Source organism: Delphinus delphis, unplaced genomic scaffold (assembly GCF_949987515.2).
Source record: "Delphinus delphis unplaced genomic scaffold, mDelDel1.2 scaffold_189, whole genome shotgun sequence".
Taxonomy (NCBI): Eukaryota; Metazoa; Chordata; class Mammalia; order Artiodactyla; family Delphinidae; genus Delphinus; species Delphinus delphis.
Genome location: NW_027192810.1, coordinates 20243 through 40484, shown reverse-complemented (window position 1 = coordinate 40484; position 20242 = coordinate 20243).

Genomic DNA, 20242 nt, shown 5'->3' with positions numbered 1-20242 from the left:
GTGTGGAAAACTTACACCCTCTTTCACTAAATTCAAATTCAGAGCAACCTGCTCTGACTGGGAAGTCAGAGTCATGCTCAGATGCTCTTGGATTTGCTTGGACTGACAGGTCCATGGAAGGCTTCTGGGCCATGGCTTAACTACACCCAGGCACACATAAAAGCCACCTTATTGAGCCACAACTTGCCCCTAGCCAGGGAACTGCTTCCAAAGGGTGAGGTGAGTTCCCAGGCCTCACCCCCACTGCCCACCACAATCCACCCTGTTAGCAGTTAGCAGCTGTTAGCAGAGACAGGCATGGCCCTTCTCCCAAGAGGGAGGGCAGGCACAAGGCATGGATGCCGAGATCACAAAGCACAGACTTAAACTCAGCAGAGGAATGGTTTAGAGACACCTTTCTGAGTGCTTGTGGAGTCTGGACAGAGGGGTGTTCCGTGAGTCTGGCTTGGAGGCTGGAAGATTTTGAGTAAATGATGTGGGGCTCCAGGGGAGCAGAGGTGCTGCCCTTAGCTATGGATGTGGTGCTCAGGATGCAGAAGGGGCAGTTCTGATGATACTCGTAGATTAGTGGTTCTCCCAAAGTGAGCAAGTATTGAATTACCTGGAGGACACGTGAGCAAAATTGCTGGGCCCACCCCAGAGGTTCTGAGTCAGGAGAACTGAGCTGGTTTCTCAGGTGATGCTGCTGCTGGTGGTCCAAGACCACCTTCTGAAAAGCTCTGCCTTGGAAGGTCCAGATGATGAGCATCAGGGATTTGGCTGATGGTATAAAGGTGAGGGAGAGGGCAGGAATAAGGAGGGTATGTGACCAGATTTCCAGCTTGGGCGACAGGGGAGAGGGTGGTGCTCTTTACTGTGTGAAGTACAGGAGGAGCAGTTTGGGAGAACAGTCAATTCAGTTTAGTTCTTACTGAATTTATGGATAATCTGAAAGATACTCAAATGCAACTGGTTATTTGTGTCTAGGCATCAGGAAACAGAGCCTAAAGGGAGAGAGATGGAGGAATCTTCACCTCGTAGATGATCCCTGAAGATGTTATGCATTGAAAAGTGCCTGCAGGTTGAGAATCAAGCAGGGCCTGACATAGAGATGAACATGTATGCAACGGGCAGGTGGAGAGCCCCATGGGGTAGATAAAGTGCAGTCAGAGGGGGGCAGAAATAAAGATTAAGAAAACAGATTGTGTATTAAATGATGTAAAATATTGCTTAGAAGTCAAGGAAGAGCAAGACTGAAAAATAGTCATTGAATTTGCGAAAGTAATCGTCAATATACTTGCAGATGGAGAGAACAGTCTGGGTTGGCTGTGGGGTCGCTGGCCAGGCCTCTGCAGGCTGAGGCTGGATGGAGAGTCAGGGTTAGATAGGGAGATCAGAGGGGGTCAGCGCAGGTGTGTGATGAGAGCCAGTGGCTTCGTGTCAGGTGGGTTATGAGTGGGGAAAGAGAAGTACCTTTTTTGAAAAAAGCTTGGGAATGTTTAGAGCCTGTGCAGATGCTGATGGGAGGGATCCAATAGAGAAGGCGAACTGATGGATAGCCTGTGGCCCTGGAAAGCAGAGGGAGGGCATGTATACCTCAGGTGGGAGTTGGCCTGGGACACAGACAGGAACACGTGTGTTAAAACAGCCGTGGGAAGGGGGGTGCAGTGCAGGTGGGCTTTCAAGTTGATTCACAGGAAGGTGAGGGAGTGCTGGCATCTTCCATTTTCACTGTGCATTAGGTGACGTCCACCTCTGCGTTGGGTGAGTAGGGGTGTTTGAGGCCAGATGTTTGAAAATGGTGTGTAAACGGTTCATTTGGATGTCCCAGAACTGGGACTGAGGGCTGGTGGTAGGGATGGGGGTGCCGTGGAGGCTGGCAGAGGGTCAGGGTTGTAGGTTAATGTCAGCTCCGCCACAGCATTAGGTGTGGCAAAGGCAAAGCAAGGCATGGAACTCAGGCTGGCTCTGTGTTGGGTGATGCATCTGAAGGTGAGTGAGGATGGGAGATGGGAGTGGAAAGAGCTGACATATGAGGTCACTCCAGCTTAGAAAGGGGAAGTGACTTACCTGTGGCCAAAATACTTTGGGCAGAGGCAGAAATCTCAGTCTCCTGACACTCGCACACCACCCTGCCTCTGTGAAAGAAAGAAAAACTTCTTCCACTAGAAACAGATTCTAACTTTCCCCATGTTCTTGGTGGCTAATGGTACCATCTCATTCTTTAACTGTGGTTGGTAATGAGTATTCCTTTAACAAAGCGATTATGTGACTTCTGGGTCAGGTTAATGTGCTGTAAAGAATCCTGGGTATTTTTTAAGCTGTTTGAAAAAGATTTCGGGGATCATTGTAAGTAAATACTGGGGTTTCAAAGATGGAAGACGGCCTAGGAAGAATGGAGTTAGTATTAGTAGCCTGAGAAATCTGCATGGAAAATCAGTACCCGAAGATGTACTTTAAATACTGCCCTGAAAGGAGAACTTTAAAAACGAGAATTTTCCCACAGTGTTCCATATGAAAACCCCAGTGTCACAAGTTCACTCGGAGCAGTCGCCTGGGAGGAGGTCAGTTTTTTTCAGAGACTGAAGGGATGGGCCATGGGTGCAGCTCAGAAACATGTTGGCTTGTCCTGATGCCTGTTAGTCTACAGAGACAACATGTGAGCCTGTAGGTTAAGAGTAAGGTTCCTGGTTGTTTTCACCATGCTTTTTAAGGTCAAGCTTCTCGAGATACCAGATGGGCCGTAGTGAAGTTCTTACTGATCCCGTCAGGGGCATGAGAATAGGTTATCCTTGAAAACAAAGCATCTAATGCAAAGTCAAAATATAACTGAGGTTAAGGATTGACATTAATGGAATCTGAATCTGAAAGTGGCCTCCTTTTGTAGTAAATATTAGTTGTATGTTTTCTATATATTTACTGAAGGTGGATGGGGAAAAGGATGTCTGGGCACGTGGAGGTGGAGAAGGAGGACAGGTGCGTCCTGAGGAGGGTCACGGGACGCAGTGGAGAAGGCCTTTCCAGTTTTCTATTACAAATGCAACCAATGTTTACTGCAGTATGAGGTGATTTTCAGATTCAAAATAGATGGCAGCATAAGCCAGGGCAAGGTCCGAGGAGAAATCCTGCATTATGCAACTTAGAATGCTGATCTTGACTAACGCTTTGCAACACAGGTTCTGAGATTCATGCAACAAGAGGCAGAGGGTCTTTGAGGGGCCCCCATTGATGCATCCATCACTCCTGTTCCCAGGTGTCAGTTACGGAACTGAAAGACAGTGGTCTACATATGCGGACTCCCATAGTACTTGGGAGAAGTACAATATATACTGAGGAGTATAACGTCTTGTTTGCTGTCTAATAAGAAAAATTTACTCTCATACAGGATATATTGACTTGGTATTTAAGAAGTTGCCCCTGATTTACTGGGCACCGATCTGATAGCAGTATTGTGTCATTTCAGTTGACAACTGCTATAGGCACATTCTTTAAAATGGTATCTTGACAAAGCAGGAATTTCAGACTCACTGTGGACACAGGCAATGAAAACCTAAAGGTGGGCGATGGTTTCTTTAGTGTGAGTGGGAAAATGTGAGAGGGAGTGATTAGGTCCAAGGCAAATGCAGGTTAAGTGAACCCAAGTGGGTGTGTTTTATTCCCTCAGTCCAGGTGTTAAGAATGAGGAGAGTCAGAAAACTGGGGTCTATTTCTTGTTCTTGATGCCATGAGGCATACTGTAGATGATCGGTGGCCTTGAGGATCCTGGTAACAGAACTAAATTGTTTCCATACTTCAGCATTTCTCTGTTTTGCAAAAAAAATAAATAGGTCTGCAGGCATTATGGGGGAAACTGAAAGTGGTCTTGGGGAGCACACATTTGTCATAAGGGGAGCTATTTTTCCCTTTCAAAAAAAGTCTTTATTTTCACAGTGCCTGGTCTCAATGAATGATATATTTACAGCAGCATCATTAACAACAAAACTGATGAATAACAGCTAACATTTAGTCTAAGGGCCAAGCCCTCTGGTTAGTGTTTAACATAGATCACTTAAATTGATTAATTTAAACATTTATGTATTTAACCCTACTTCCATTTACTGGTGTGAAAACTGAGACTTAGAAAGTGTTACTTGCTAAGTCGCACAGTTCTGTAAGTGGCAGAGGTGGAATCCACACCCAGGAAAGCTGACCCCATATCTCCTGCCTTTTCTTCACCTCCTGTAGCTGATCTGCTGCCAAAGCTGTTGATTCAGAGATGCTGCTGCCCCTTGAACAGCACAGGGGTCAGGGCCTCCGAACCCCCGCAGTGGAGCATCCCCCCATAAGTTACGGGCGGCCCTCCAACTGCAGCCGTGGTTCTCTCTGCAGAGCCTGTGGTTCTGAAGTGTTTCCTCTTGAACAAAATCTGCGTGTAAGTGGACCCACGCCAATCAAACCCGTGTTGTTCAGGGGTCACCTGTCTAGAAACTCTGGCCTTGTTGCTATTCTGTTGTCGTCACTCTGGTGCACATCACCTCTGTGCCTCCTACTGGGCCTCCGTGTCCCCTCTTGCCTCTCATCTCCTTCTCCACTGACGAGAGATCCCGTCACCTGCTGGAGTTGCTCACTGTCACCTGAGGCAGCCTCAGAGCCCTCACTCATGCCTGCAGGGCCCTCCCTCAGCGGGCTCCTGGCTGGGTCTGCAGCTCCTAAAATTCTAGTTTGGCCTCCAGTTTTGGAATGTCCAACTGGCTAAGCCTGAGTTTGGACTCTGAAAATAGAGGTTTTGATCAGCCAGGTTTGGGGAAGCCTTGCTCCAGAAAATGTGTTCTGTAAAAATTAGTTGCTGCTTTGTTGTAGATGCTGCTTTTTGCCTATTTCCTTTAACTCCAAGGAAGTCCTACCTTTGAATTCTCAAGAGTTTTTGCTCAGGTGATGAGGTCCGCTGGGTGAGCCCTAAGCTTATTTACAGAACATCTTCCTCGGGTGGCTGGTTAATGCTTTGGTCCACATTCTGTGTGTAATTGAGAAGCTTCTCAGCTGAGAGAGTTGGAGCTGGTTTCCAGGTGGTTGACAGACTCTTCAATGGAGCTAATACCACGTCTAATTTCTTAGGGGAACTTTCTCTGTTTAACTCTTTCATTGTTTTTATTTGAAAAATGTTGAGATATTAAAATGCAGATATTCAGATCTGGAAGTGTAACTCTGAATAAATCTCTATCTTTAACAAAAAAGTTTATTAAATTTAATCTTATTCAATACTTACTGTGGCCCCAGGCATAATCCCTGGGATTTTTTTCCTTTATATATTTATAAGAATGTTCTTCTGAATTTTACTTTTGAAGTATAAGGGGTTGTGGAACATTGAAGTTAGAGAATATTAAGACTTAGAATAATTATTTGTGAGTTTATCAAAGTATCAAACAATTCTATAGAGAAAAAATTTTAAACTTTTCAAGAAACTTGTCTACAGGGTAAGTAGTCTAGATTAAGATGTTTTTACCTACTGCATATACAGATACAGATAAAGTTATTTTTTACAGATATTTTAACGTCTACCATAATAATATATACCAGGTTATTTCTGATTTGATTTGCAAGCTATTTAATTGTTTCACATAAATGCATATGCATAAAACGAGCAAGGTATTATAAATATTAGATTCTTCCATGTCTTTGTTCTGTTAATTGTCAAGCATTTCTACTGCATTTATTCTATTGCAGTGTTGATTTTTATCCCCCATTTGTGCGTAAGAGAAATTAGGTGGCCAGTCCTTCTAAGCAAGTCTCTATGCTCAGCAAAAAGAGCAAGTGAGGTGTTAATTTCAGTGAAAAATAGAACTCAGCTTCATTTTGAAAGTTTCTTCACATTCATGCCCAGGGAATCCAAGTATCACATATTTACCTGTGCCCTCTTGATGATTTCAAATTATGGAAAGGGTATTCCCAGAACAGGATTACAGTTGACCCTTGAACAAACAACCTGGGGTGAGGGTTACTCTCTGAGCAGTCTATAGGCTACCTATAATTTAGAGTGAATTCTCCAACGTCTGCCATTCAAGGAGCTGGTCGGGCTGTACTATTTACTATTGAGAAAATCCGAGTGTAAGTGGACCTGTGCAGCTCAAACCCTTGTTGTTCAAAGGTCAGCAGTAATTTCCAAGGCTACAGAGTTGCTGGAAGATGTTTTCAAACTTCAGCACCACAGAATACATTCCATGGAAAGTTAATTTTACTACTTTTGATTTTTAAAATGTAAAATATTTGTTCGTTTAGCAAATTTTTAAAATTGGAGTGAAATGTAAGCTGCTTTCTACACTGCTCAAGAAAAGAGTCATTGTAGTTTTCTTTCTCTAAGCACAGATGAAAACAAGTATAGATATAGTTCTGGTTACAGTCATATTAGAGAAAATAATCCAATATTTTGAATGCTGATGTTGATGAAGTTATAGGATTTCTTGTACTCTTCCGACCCAGCACTTTTTCAGTTAAAGCTTGGGATAACTCCCTTCAGTTGAGTTTCTGGTTAAAACAACACACCTTCCCTTTTATAGAAAACAAATTTCATTAAGTTGAATTTTCTCAGCCATTATCTTCTTTAGCTAAGGGATTAACTTGTATTGAAATATTCTTTCACTTGTAAAGATTTGTACAAAACTTTGTGAAGGAGCTTATATCAAGATATAAAGATCATGGATGCCTACAGATATGATGGGCTACAAATCAGATATAGTGAACACAGAGTACTCATGGGAACTGGTTAACCTCTTCTGTACCCAGCAGTAAACTACTGTTGATTAAACGAGACACCAGGCCATCCCATGTTCTCCTTAGCTATGAGCAATAAGCAGTGTCTTTGAGCATGAGCAAAGTTTCCACAAGGTAAGATCAAGCAAACACAATTAAGGCACCTCCTACTCAGGATCTTGTTGGGTCATGACTTTAATTAAGATCACACTGACATTTAATAATACTTGGAAATTAAAATCCAACTAAAGAGCACTGAGCTAAGGGATGAAAATTGATTTTGTTTCTAAGCTCTGTTACTAGTTGTGTTACCTCACTGGTAAAATGGTTGTGTTACCATGACCTTCAAATAACAGTAACATTTGTGGAGCTGTTACTTTGCTAAGGATTTTACACATGTCATTTGATCTTACAAACCTTATAACACCCTGGAGGTATTATTATTAATGTCTATTTTAGAGAGGGGGAGACTGGGCATTGCAATTAGCAGGAAATGGTCACCATCTAAGTCTGTAGAACTCTGGCACGCCTCCTCTTGACGACTGTGTCTGTCATGCAGAGGCCGTTGAAATTCTTTCAGAATCAGTACAGTCTATGGACAGAAACATGTTAGCATCTCTTAAGTATGGTCTAAGGCAAATCCACAAGTTCTAACAGGAGGCTGCCTTTGTTAACAACTTCAGAAAATAAGAGATATATAGTAAGATGAAGCTAATAAACTATCTTCCCTGGATAGCTTGTGGATACATGGGTCCTATTGATAAATTTGTTGATTCTAAATCCTGATTGTGACATTACTATAAGTGCTTGGTCTTTGGAAATGGCTTGTCAAGGCCTCTGTTTTGTGCAGTTGTATTTGCGCTCTGGAGAGTGGCTGGTCTCTGAATGAGGATGATCACAGATGTAGCCATGATCAAATGTTTTTCCTTCTTCTCAGCAACTGTCCAGCCACTTGTTCTGAGCAGGGACTCTTTCTCATTTTATTAGAAGGTTTGCAGTTTTATGTGACCTTCCTCAATTTCATCTTATATGGACTAATTCTTCTTGCAAGACTTTGGGAAACCTTGCTTCTACTTTTCTATCACCATTTTGTCCTTAACTATTCGATTTTCAGGCCCATCAACATATTTCAGATATTTATGAAAAGGTGTCTGTTCCCTTAGTTTTGAGAATTCACTTTCCTTAACTTCTAGTAGGATTTGATGCGGTTTTAGACAATGCTTCTTGCAAACTCTGCTTGCTTCATAGCACAATTTCTTCTCCTTTCTTCTTCCTGCTGCTAAAATGTAGAAAGTCAAGTCCTTGATTTTCTCTCCCCTCCCTCCCCTCATTCTTTGTCTTCACACATGCATATGCCCATGGACTGGCCTGCATGCAGACACACAGCTCCAGTCACACCTGCAGCTCTGATTGTGGGTTTGTCTGCCTGATGAAAAACTTGATCTCGGTGTTCCACTGGCATCTCAGATTCAACTTATGTGAAATCAGACTCCTTTGCAAAACGTCATCAAGTGGTCCTCCTTTCTCAAGGGCATGACTGTGGCTTTCTTTCATATGTAAAACCTTGCCCTCCTGTGCACTGAGGCCCTGTGGTCCCCATCTGTGCCCCTCAGCTCCTGGGAAGTCTGCCTCTCTGCCCAGGGCCCCCACCATATCTCTGCTCTGGGCCTCTTGCCTGGATCAGTCCCCATACATCCCATCCCCTTCTCTTTGTGGCTTATTCTCACCAGGACCGGGCTGCCTTATTTCCTGCTCATGTGGTGCACACCCTCGTTGGAACCCCACTTCCCACATTTGCCCTCCCCACTCTGACTCTCCCCTGGTCCCATGAGGACGCTGTGTTTCTCTGTCCCTGATTTGCAGATTTCTCCCTTATCCTGAATGCTCTCCAGCCATATTTTTGTTTCCAACAATAATTTTCATTTTTCAAATGTCAAATTTTATTTTTTTTAATACTTTAAAAAACCTTCTAGGTAGGTTTCCTGATCACCTTAACCAGGGGGAATCTGGCTTCATTTTGAATCACCACCACACAGGTGCTGTTCCAGAGGTTCATGCCAGTCTTCTGTTTTATAGTATGCCTGCTCATTTTATATTGAAAATAGCCTATGGGATTTTGACTGAAGTGTTTTGAGTTTAGGCACACTGGAATTGAATCCTAGATTGTTTACCCTGTAACTGTATGTATGATTTGTGGCAAGTTATGTATTTGAGGCTCAGTTTTTTCATCCATAAAATGAGGAAGGTAAAAGGTATTTTGATGAGGATCAGATAAATTATTGGGTACTTAGGTAAGTAAAGTAATTTTCGGAGCTTATGGTTAGATCCTCAACTGGCTTTGAGTCTTGGCTTGCTGGCACTTACCCTGTGGGATCTGTCAGTTCCTGTGTCATCCGTGGGCCTTTCTTACTAGTTGGCTAGATGGCGGGGGGGGAGGTTGTTAACCTCATGACAGCACAGAGTGGGGTCTAGGGCCGTTTTTTTCTTTGTTATCATTAATAAATATATTCATGCCCGGACGTTTCCAGACAGTGGTCATATCATCTCATTTAATCTTCCATAGTTCTCCCTCCCTCCATCCCTCTAACCCTGCCTTCCCATGAGTTGGATGTGTTACTAGTTTACAGGTGAGGAAGCGCAATTCTCCACACTAAGTTTCTAGAAGAAGACAGTGCTAGGATTTATGATTTAAACCCAGGAGTTGCCTGGCTTTAATTTCATGTACTTTGTTTTACATCATGATGAAGCTAACATACAGTAGAGGATTCAGTCAATGTTAGCATTCATACCAGCCTAGGAATAGTACGTGGTTCATGTCTTATGGGAACTCATGCTCTTGCTGGGGACAGGACAGCACACAGACAGCACTCACACAGAAGACATGCTGACACAGATGCTAAACATGCTGCAGAAACACACGATAATGTACTCAACAGCTTTGGGAAGGAAAAGGGGGAGAAGCCCCCCATAAAGAGGGGACATTCAAAGTGGCACTGGAAGGTTAAATAGGAGTTTACCAGGTGTAAAGCTGAGCTGTCTTTGAGAGAAGAGCTCATTCTGCCCCAGAGGCTCTGATGGGTCCTGTCACATCCAAGAAATGGGGAGGCATCCTGGGCAGCAGGAACAAAGGGGGACTTGAGAAAGACAAGAGGAGATAGGTTGGCAGGTCGTCATCCATGTGGGAATCATCACAGTCCAGACCAGGACCCGGAATTCTATCTTAGAATCACTGGAGATCTACAAGGTTTTTCCTGGCAAGTGATGGGCGTGTTTATCTTTGCTTTTGGTGAGGTCTTACTGCATGTTGAGAGGTGGATGCAAGAGACTTGTGACCAAGGAAGAGAGTGTTGAAATCGTTCAAACTAGGTCCGAGAATGAACGTGGTTGGGGTGAATGAGAATCTAATTCTAGGGGACTGTCTGAGTTAGAGATGATTGGTTTTGATGACTGACTGGATTTAGGATGTGCAGGGTTGTCAAAAGCCAAGGTTTCTAGTTTGGGAGACTAGATGGAAGATGTAATTTGTGACTAATTTTTAATAATTCATACTGTCAAAATTTTTGAACAATTCACAGTTTGTTAGTTTACGAAATGACTCCATAGTTACATCATTTAACTGAAAGTTGACATATCAAAGCTAATTAGATGCCTTTTTTTAATATTGGCTAGAACTTGGGATTGTTATGAATGTTTGTCACTGAGAAGAAGGCCCATGCAGTGGGAAGCATTCAGCTTGGTTTGGGGCAGGTCAAAAGCATTTATTTAAATTCCAACCCAGTCAGTTCTTATGAAGTTTCATTTTAGGATACTTCATAGTTATTGATTAGTTGCTCAAAATTCTTAAATGTCTGCAGAGGAGTTTCTATTTAATTCATTTCTGCTGTGCAAGCTTTGTTTTCACAGGCTTTCTGGGGAGGCCACGCTGCATCATGAACCTGATTTCCTCCATGGTGATGGGGTGGGAGGTGGTGTCTCTCAAGCAGGACATGCACTTGCCTCCAAGTAGGATTTTTTTTTTAAACGCTTCCAACCTCTGAATTAGAGCAGGCCAGAGCTGACAGGCTGTTGGACCCTGGGATGGTAAGAGAAATCCACTTTTGTAGTGGGAAGACCTCATGCAAAATAAAAGATCTGTGTCAGGACTTGTATCCCAAAAAAGTAAAGCCAAATGTTCTGACCACGAACATGGAATTTGAGTATCTGCATGTTGGTAAGTGTCACCGAGGATGAACAGACACAGTTGTTAATCATCTGCGCAATAGTACATGGGAAAGATGAGAAGAAAGAAGGAAAAATATGGTCTAGAAACAAACAAATATTTATTTTGCCACTTCAGAAGTCTTTTTAAGGCTTTAGGAAGAGTGGAAGAACAGAATTTACAAAGTGAAATTCATTTACCCTTAATTGTACTTCTGAAATCCAGAAAATGAAAGTTAAAGTTTTTTTTTTTTTTGGTCTTAGAAGGTGTGTAACTAAGGACTTTATCAAACTATGGATTTACATAACAGTTTTCTTTGTTCACTCTGACAGGTCATTTTTCCCCCTGCAGTGTTGTGCTGTTAGCTAATACTTTATGGGGAGACCATCTTCTAATGCTGTAGAAATGTAGATCACTTTACAGTATTTACAGTGTATCTGGAATAAAATAGTTGCTCACAGTTAATTATTTCCGAGAACTGAAATGTGTGTGTAGTGGTGGGAGATGTGTGGGCGTGCGTGTCTTCACTAAAATAGTGTTCTCTTAGTCATTGTTATATTAGGTTAATGCTTTCCTTAAGGTGTCAGTCACTGAGAGAAATAATAGCTTTGTTTTCTGGATCATTGGAAGTTGAGAGTAGTAAATTATTGCAGTATTAACCATTATTAATAAATACAGTTGGCACTATTTATCGAGCATTTACCAGAGCTTGAAGCACTGTGATTTGCAAAAATTAACTCATACAATCCTCATTGTACCCAGGAAAATTGGAAGTTCAGGGAGATTAAGTAACTTTTTCAAAATTAATACTATGAACCAAGGTTTAAATTAATGTTTGTAAACTATAAATGTACCTTGCTAATTGCCAGAACATCTTACCACTTCCATTTGTTTTTTATTTCTTTCCATTGGGTAATACTAGAAGCTCTGTTACATATTTAATCCAACCAGAATATCAAGTTGTATTCAGCTTAGATTTTTTTTTAAAAAAAACATCATTTTTCAGGGTCTCAGTGTATAGGATCTTTGTACTGCAGGAAAGCTTATCTGCTTAGCCAGAGGTAGGAAAATTTACTTTCTTTTTCTGGATATGCAATGACCTTGGGTAAGTTAGCTAACTTCCCTGGGTGATGTTCACAACATTATTGCTGTTATATCATAAATGTATTCTTATCATTGCTGCAAGTAAGGTCCGTGAAACACATTTCCTTCCTAATATATGATTAGGAAAGAGACATTTATGCTTGTGTGAATTTTTTTTCTTACTAGTCAAACAACAAATCAGATATTAAGTTACATAGAAATGGATTTCTAAATATAGGTCAAATACTTCTGAAAAATCAGAGAACTCCATCTGCTTTCCCTTGTCCTACTTTGATTTTCCTACTATAATAAAAGGATCTTCCAAGATCCCACATACCTTCCTTGTCTCTCTTGCCAGTGCACTGCTGACCAGCTCACCTGTCCAGTAACTGTGTATGATTCATTATTAAGCAACATTTTTTTGAACGTCAAATGCAGCCCTGTTTTATCCGGATTCTCTTGAGATATATATTTGAGAAAGTGACAGGTTGGAGATTTGTAATTTAGGTGTTTAAATTCAGATGTGACATCTCTGAAGAATGGACCATAACACCTTATTTGTATGTTCTATATCGTATTTGTTATTCATTCTTTGGAATGTCAATCTTCCTCTCATCATCATGTGAATACCCTCTACTCGCCAGGCACACATCGTGTTACTGTGCCAACAAGTAGAACTCAGGTGATGATTTCTTTCCAACTGATTTCTTAATTATTTGGACTAACTGAGTCTGACCACCCAAATCCTCTGTAAATTAAATCAGAAACAGGAGTTACACTATTTCCAGTTCCCTGGCTTTACTTGCTGTGTGATTAGCTCAAGTGCTACAAAAGATATGAGGGGAGTGATTTCCAGTGAGGTTGATAGCCATTAATGCTGTGCTTGCCCTTTTTTTTATTTTTTTGTGTGGTACACAGGCCTCTCACTGTTGTGGCCTCTCCCATTGTGGAGCACAGGCTCTGGACGCACAGGCTAAGCGGCCATGGCTCATGGGCCCCGCCGTTCCGTGGCATGTGGGATCTTCCCAGACTGGGGCATGAACCCGTGTCCCCTGCATCGGCAGGCAGACTCTTAACTACTGCGCCACCAGGGAAGCCCTGTGCTTGCCCTTTTATATGTGGACATTGATTTCCAGTGACACTAATAGTAGTTGATGCTGTGGCTGCCCTTCTTGTATCTGGACACTGATTTCCAATGAGACAGCTAGCCATTGAACTGTGGCTGCCTTTGGTATATGTGGACCTTATTTCCAGCGAGACTTAGAGCCACTAATGCTGTGGTTGCCCTTGCTATAGGAGAACACTGATTTCCAGTGAGTGTTAGCGGTTGATGCTGTGGTTGTCGTTGATATATATGGACACAGAAACCAGAGAGAATGATATCCGTTGACCTGTGGTTGCCCTTGATATACGTGGACACTGATTTACTCTGTGACTGATAGCCATTAATACTGTGGTTGCCCTTGGCATATGTGATCACTGATTTCCAGTGAGACTGATAACCGTTGATTCTGTCGATGCCCTTGTTATATGTGAATGCTGATTTCCAGTGTGCATGATAGTCAATTATTCTGTGGTTGCACTGGTTATATGTGGACACTGATTTCCAGAGAGACTGTTAGCAGTTGAGGCTGTCATTGACATTGTTATATGGGGATACTGTTTTCCATTGAGACAGATAGCCATTGATGCTGTAATAGACCTTGTTATATGTGGACACTGATTTCAAGTGGACTGATTGTCGTTGACCTGTGGTTTCCCTTCTTATATGTAGACCCTGAATTCCAATGAGACTGATAACCTTTGATGCTGTGGATGTCCTTGTTATATGTGGACATTGACTTCCAGTGATATGTATAGCTGTTGAAAGTGTGGTTGCCATGGTTATATGTGAACTCAATTCCAGTGACACTTATAGCTGTTGATGCTGTGTTTGCCCTTGCTATATGTTCACACTGATTTCCAGTGAGACTGAAAGCTCTTGATGCTGTGGCTGCCCTTGGTGAATGTGGACTCTTACTTCCAATGAGATGGATAACCTTTGACCAGTGGCTGGCCTTAGTACATGTGGACCCTCTTTCCAGAGAGACTGATAGCCATTGATGCTGTGGTTGCCGTTGTTATATGTGGAGAGTGATTTCCAATTAGACATAGTCGTAGATTTGTGGTTCTCCTTGTTATGTTGGTACAATGATTTCCAGTGAGACACATAGAGGTTGACCTGTGTTTGCACTTGATATATCTGGACACTGATTTACAGTGAGACTGACAGCTGTTAAGTTGTTGTTGCCCTTGTTATATTTGGACAAATATTTACAGGGTGTTTTTAGCCATTGATTTTGTGGGGACACATTTTAATTATGTTCACAGATTTCCAGTGGGACTGATAACTGTTGAGACTGTGGTGGCTCTTGTTATATATGGACTATGATTTCCTGTAAGACTGATATCATTCGATGCTCTGGCTGTCCTTGTTATATGTGTATCCTGATTCCAGAGGGACAAATAGCTGTTGATGCTGTGGCTGCACATTTTATATGTGGACACTGATTAACATTGAGACTGATAACCGTTGATGCTGTGTTTGCCCTTGTTATATGCGGACACTGATTTCCAGTGAGACTGATAGCCGTTGATGCTGAGGTTGCCCCTGTTATATACGGACACTGATTTCCAGTGAGACTGGTAGCATTTGACCTGTAGTTCCCCTTGTTATATGTAGATATTGATTTCCAGAGAGACAGATAGCGACTGATGCTGAGGTTGCCCTTTTTATATGTGGACATTGATTTCCATTGAGACTGATAGCCGTTAAAGTGTGGTTTCCCTTGTTATATTCGGACAATACTTTCCACTGAAGCTGATAGTCATTGATGCTTTTGTTGCCCTTATTATAGGTGGACACTGATTTCCAGTGAGACTGATACCTGATGGACTGTGGCTGCCCTCGTTACATGTGGACCAAGACTTCCAGTGAGAGTGATATCCTTTGATGCAGTGGCTGCCCTTGTTATATGTGGGCAAAAATTTCCAGTGAGACTCATGGCCTTCGATGCTGTCATTGGACTTTTCATATGTGGACACTGATTTCCAGTGAGAATGAATGCCGTTGATGCTCTTGTTGCACTTGTTTTATGTGGAGATTGATTTCCCATGAGACTGACATCTGTTGATGCTGTGGTTGCTCTTGATATATGTGGAAACTGATATCCATGGAGACTGATTGCCTTTGTTGCTCTGCTCGCCCTAGTTATATGTGGACACTGATTTCCTATGAAACTGATAGCCGTTGATGCTATGGTTTCCTTTCTGATCTTTGAACTCAAATTTCCAATCAGACTGATACCTGTTGCCTTGTGGTTTCCCTTGTTATAAGTGGACACTCTTTACCAGTGAGACTGATAACCCATGATGCTGCTGTTGCACTTGTTATATGTGGACACTGATTTCCAGTGAGACTGATAGCCGTTAACCTATGTTTGCATGTGATATATGTGGACTCTGATTTCCAGTGAGAATGAAACCCGGTGGTGCTGTGGTTGCCTTTGTTATATGTGGACATTTGTTTCTAGTGTGACTGATAGCCGATGACCTGTGGTGTCCCATGTTATATGTGGAGGGTGATTTTCAGTGGGACAGATAGCAGTTGAACTGTGGTTGACCTTGTTATATGTGGAAAATGATTTCCAGTCAGACTGATATTCCTTGATGCTGTGGATGAACTTGTTATATGTGGACACTCATTTCCAGTGAGACAGACATCCATTGATGCTATTTTTCCCTTGTTGTAGTTGGTCACTGATTTCCAGTGCAACTGATATCCGTTGACCTGTGGTGCTCTTGTTATATGTGTACAAAGATTTCCAGTGAGACTCTTAGATGGGGATCTGTGCTTCCCCTTATTATATGTAGACACTGAGTTCCAGGGTGGCTGATAGCTGTTGATGCAGTGGCTGCCCTTGTTATATATGGACACAGATTACAAGTGAGACTGATAACCATTGATGCTGTGATTGCCCTTGTTTTATATGTGGACACTGATTTCCAGTGGCACTGATAGCCATTGATGCTGTGGAACCAGGAAACAAAAGTCTATGGGGCCCAATCCTAAGCTACGAAAAGAGCTGAGCACAGCATGCTCTGACCTGGAGAACTGTGACAAGCTTCCTCCTGAGTCAGGTGCAGGACCCAGAGCACACCAATGTGGAGCAAAAAGGTGAGCAGGGTGGGTATGAATGCCCTGCCCCACAGGGTAAGCACACAGAGGCTGGTCTTATTTCTGGACCAAAGGCTGGCCTTCAACATACATCTGTTTGTCTGCAATTTGCCAATACATAAGGAAAAGATGATTGGTCTCAAAGGAGGACGAATCTGATGGCACAGCCACCCACTCCATCCCCAACTCCCAGACAGAGAATGGTCACAGATTGTAGAGAAAATTACTGCCAGGATGCCGGGCAGATGAACAGTGTTCCAGCTCATCGACCTGAGCCCCTATGGGGCCCTGACCTAGCCATGCTCTTCCTGGAGGCCTTAGAGAAATGGAGAGGGAATATGGAGAAGATTGCTAATTATTACATACGCCTAACTCTGATTTCCAAGTAGACTGTAAACCTACCATCATCAAGACAGCATGCTATTTGCACACAAGACATCCATATAGATGCAAGGAAGGGAATGGAGAGCCCTGAAAGAAAGCCAAGCTTGAATGGCCAAAGGAGGTGAGAAAGTCCGATGGGGACACCATAGCCTGTGCAATGAATGGTCCTGGGGAAACTGGACCACTCCATAAACAAGCATCACACTGGATTCCTTTCTCATGCAACACACAGCAAGAACCTCACACCAAACTGACTAATGCAATGTCAAACCTGAAATCAGTCCGGGCCTAGAAGAAACCCATAGGAAGTATATGTTGAACCTCAGCCTTAGAAGCATGTCTGTGGATCAGTATCCTAAGGAAAGGGAAACAGAGGCACAATAAACGCAGTTGGGGCTCCAGGCTACTGAAAAGTGCTTTTGAGAGCACAAGAAAAGCATCCTAATGAAGAAAAGGCAGCAGATCGAATGTGAGAAAACATTGATTTGCAAAATATGGAACTGACAAGGGGGAACATCTGGAAAGCAGACAGAGAAGTCACAAAAAGTAAGCCTTTGAGACACAAAAACCTTAACCGAAGCTGAACACTAACAATGTGTGTGTGTGTATATATGGGCACCTCTATGTATAACATACATAATATACCTAGATTATATATAATTAATATATTATATATCAATAATTTATTATAAAGAATAAGCTTAGGATACATAATATGTATATTAATGGTTATATGTATAATACATATATTATGTATCATAAATTTTTCTGCCTAATAACTATATAATACATACATATTATGAATCATACGTAGAGATACAAATACGCATGCACTCACGGGCACACATACACAGAAACCACACAATCACAGTAGAGAATCAAGTAGAAGTCATAGAGTTTTCCCAAGTCCGTCTATAGGCGAGGACCAAATCACAGTGTTCATCCATTCTGCAGGGATGGCGATATCCACAAGGATATGTGACCTGGAGGCAAGATTACCAGGAGCCAATGCAGGGGCAACACACCACGGAGGCCAAAAGGAGACGTGTGGACCTGAATGTAACTGTAACAGGAGGACCTGGAAGGTTGTATGCCAGAGGGGTAGATGTCTGAAGTTTCTTAACGTTCAGCCCTCCTTTGGTGGGACCGGGATGTATACGGGAGGATGAGTGATTCTCCTGAGATTCCAGAGCAGAACAAAACTTGTTTCAGCTGGATTGTGTTCTAGGCCAGCCCCTGAGGTAATCCTTCCTTTGTGCCATGTGCACCTGCACTCCATGTGATACCAGCCCTCAATGTGATACCAGCCTACAGGTATGACAGTGACTGTAGGGGCTTCTAGGTCTATCGGCCTTCCTGTTTCCCTAGGAAGTCAATGACAGAATGAGTGCCACTTTGCAGATGGGGAAACTGGGGAGGAGAGGCTCATGGTTTGTACAGGGCCACATCCCTGATGACATGGAGGAGAGAAGCCAGGACTGAAAGCAGCTGTGTCCACAGAGCTGGGGCCACGGTCATGACCATGCCATGTTGGGTCAACAGTCTGGGCAAGGGAACTCCAGGAGGTGACCTCACTTCCCTGGCAATAAAGCCAAAAAGAACCTGGAACCTGGGGAATGAGACATCCACATTCTAGAGGAGCCCCTCCCCAGATCATATGGTTGTAACCTGGTTCTTCTATGTCCCCATGTGCTTTGGCTGTGGCCTCAGGAAAGGTCACAGTCAGGGTGATCTTCCAACGCTGTTGACGTGGGGTCAGGTCTCACGGGAGTTGCTTTGGACCATTGTCGGGTGGACCCCAAAGGCCACCTGGGAGCCCCATGGCAGGCCAGCACTGTAATGCCAGCCTGGTAGCAATCTCTCCCTTGTCTGTGTGTGTGGAGGGTTGCTAGGTGTGGTTGTTCCTGTCCTGTGGGGTGGTTCTGCCTCCAGCATTTGCAGGCTCAAGGGGGATGAGAAGCCCGGTGGGCCAGACATGTCCACAGCCATGTTCCAAACTGGATGGTTGGGGTGGAGTGAGCCCAAGCAGCATCCTTTAGCCCAAGGTTTATGCCAAAACTCTAGGTGATTTTCTTTGGTGTCGGGTGGATATGTGATCTGACATAGGTCTGTGCCTGATCTGGGAGCAGAACGTGGAGTGGCAGAGTAAGCAATGATAATGGCTGAGTGGGGCCCTGATCCCTCCAGTCTGGGCTGGCCCTTCTGCTGGACACTGTCATGGCAGAGCCCCACATTGCTGATTGGCTAGGAGCTCACTGATGTGGACACCCAATGCATCTCCCTGAGTGTGGGGCTGAGTCATACAACCCTGCACCCTGCCCCCACTTCCAAAGAGGAACAGTGCCATCTCCAGAGAGTGCGGCCATGGAGGGTTCTCTGGAACCAGGGCCCAGGGGGTTACAGGGCCCAATCCTGGGCTATGAAAAGAGCTCAACACAACCAGTTCTGACCTGGAGCATCACGCTAAGCTTCCCCCAGAGTCATCTACAGGATGTGGAACACACCAAGTCAGAGCACAAAGGTGAGCAGGCTGGGGATGAATCCTGGGCCCTACATGATCAGCCCCAAGAACCTGATACTGGGCATGTGCAAAAGGCTGGCCTCAGGACACCCATTTGGTGAATGGCAATTTGCGAACACATATCGAACAGAGGATTGTCTGTCTACAGACAGACTTGGGAAAAGTCTGTGGCTTCTACTCAATCTCTCCCGTGATCTTGCGGGTTTTGAATCGTATATTTGTATCTCTACATATGATTCATTATATGTATGTATTATATAGGTATTAAGTAGAAAACTTTATGATACATAATATATATATATATTATAGATATTGCCCTTAATATATATATATTATGTATCTTAAACTTATTCTATATAATAAATTCTTGATAAAGGATATGTTTATTATATAAAATCTAGGTATATTATGTATAGAATACCTACAGGTGCACATAAATAGACACACACACATTATTGGGGTTCAGCTTTTGTTAGGGTTTATGTGTCTCGAAAGCTTGCATTTTGTGACTTCTCGGTCTACTCTCCAAATGATCCCCCTCATCAGTTTCATCGTTTGCAAATCAGTTTTCTCACTTCCGCTCCACTGCCTTTTTGTCCTATGTAGTTTTGCCTTTGCCGTTGAAATCCCTTTTCATTCACCTGGAGCCCCAACTACCTTTAATGTTCTTCTGTTTCCCTTGGCTAAGGAGACCAATTCAAAGACATGCTTCAAGGCTGAGGTCTAAGTATGTGCTGCATATGGCTTTCTTCGAGGTCTGGCCTGACTTCAGATTTGACATTGCAGTAGTTGATTTAAGGTGAGGTTCTTGTTGTTACTGGCATGAGAAAGGAATCCAGTGTGATGCTTATGAATGGAATGGTCCAGTTTTCCCAGGACCATTCATTGCACAGGGTATCATGTCCCCATCAGACTTCCTCACTTCCTTTGACCACACAAGGTTGGTTATCTTTCATGACTCTCCGTTGTCTTCCTTGCAACTATATGGATATCTTGTGTGCCCAAACCATGCTGTCTTGATGATGTTAGGTTTTCCATCTAGTTGGAAATCAGGCAGGTTGGGACATCTGAAATATGCACTTCTTTCTGAAGAGTTTATGGACACTCTCGAGGGTCTTTTGTGTTTCCAGACACA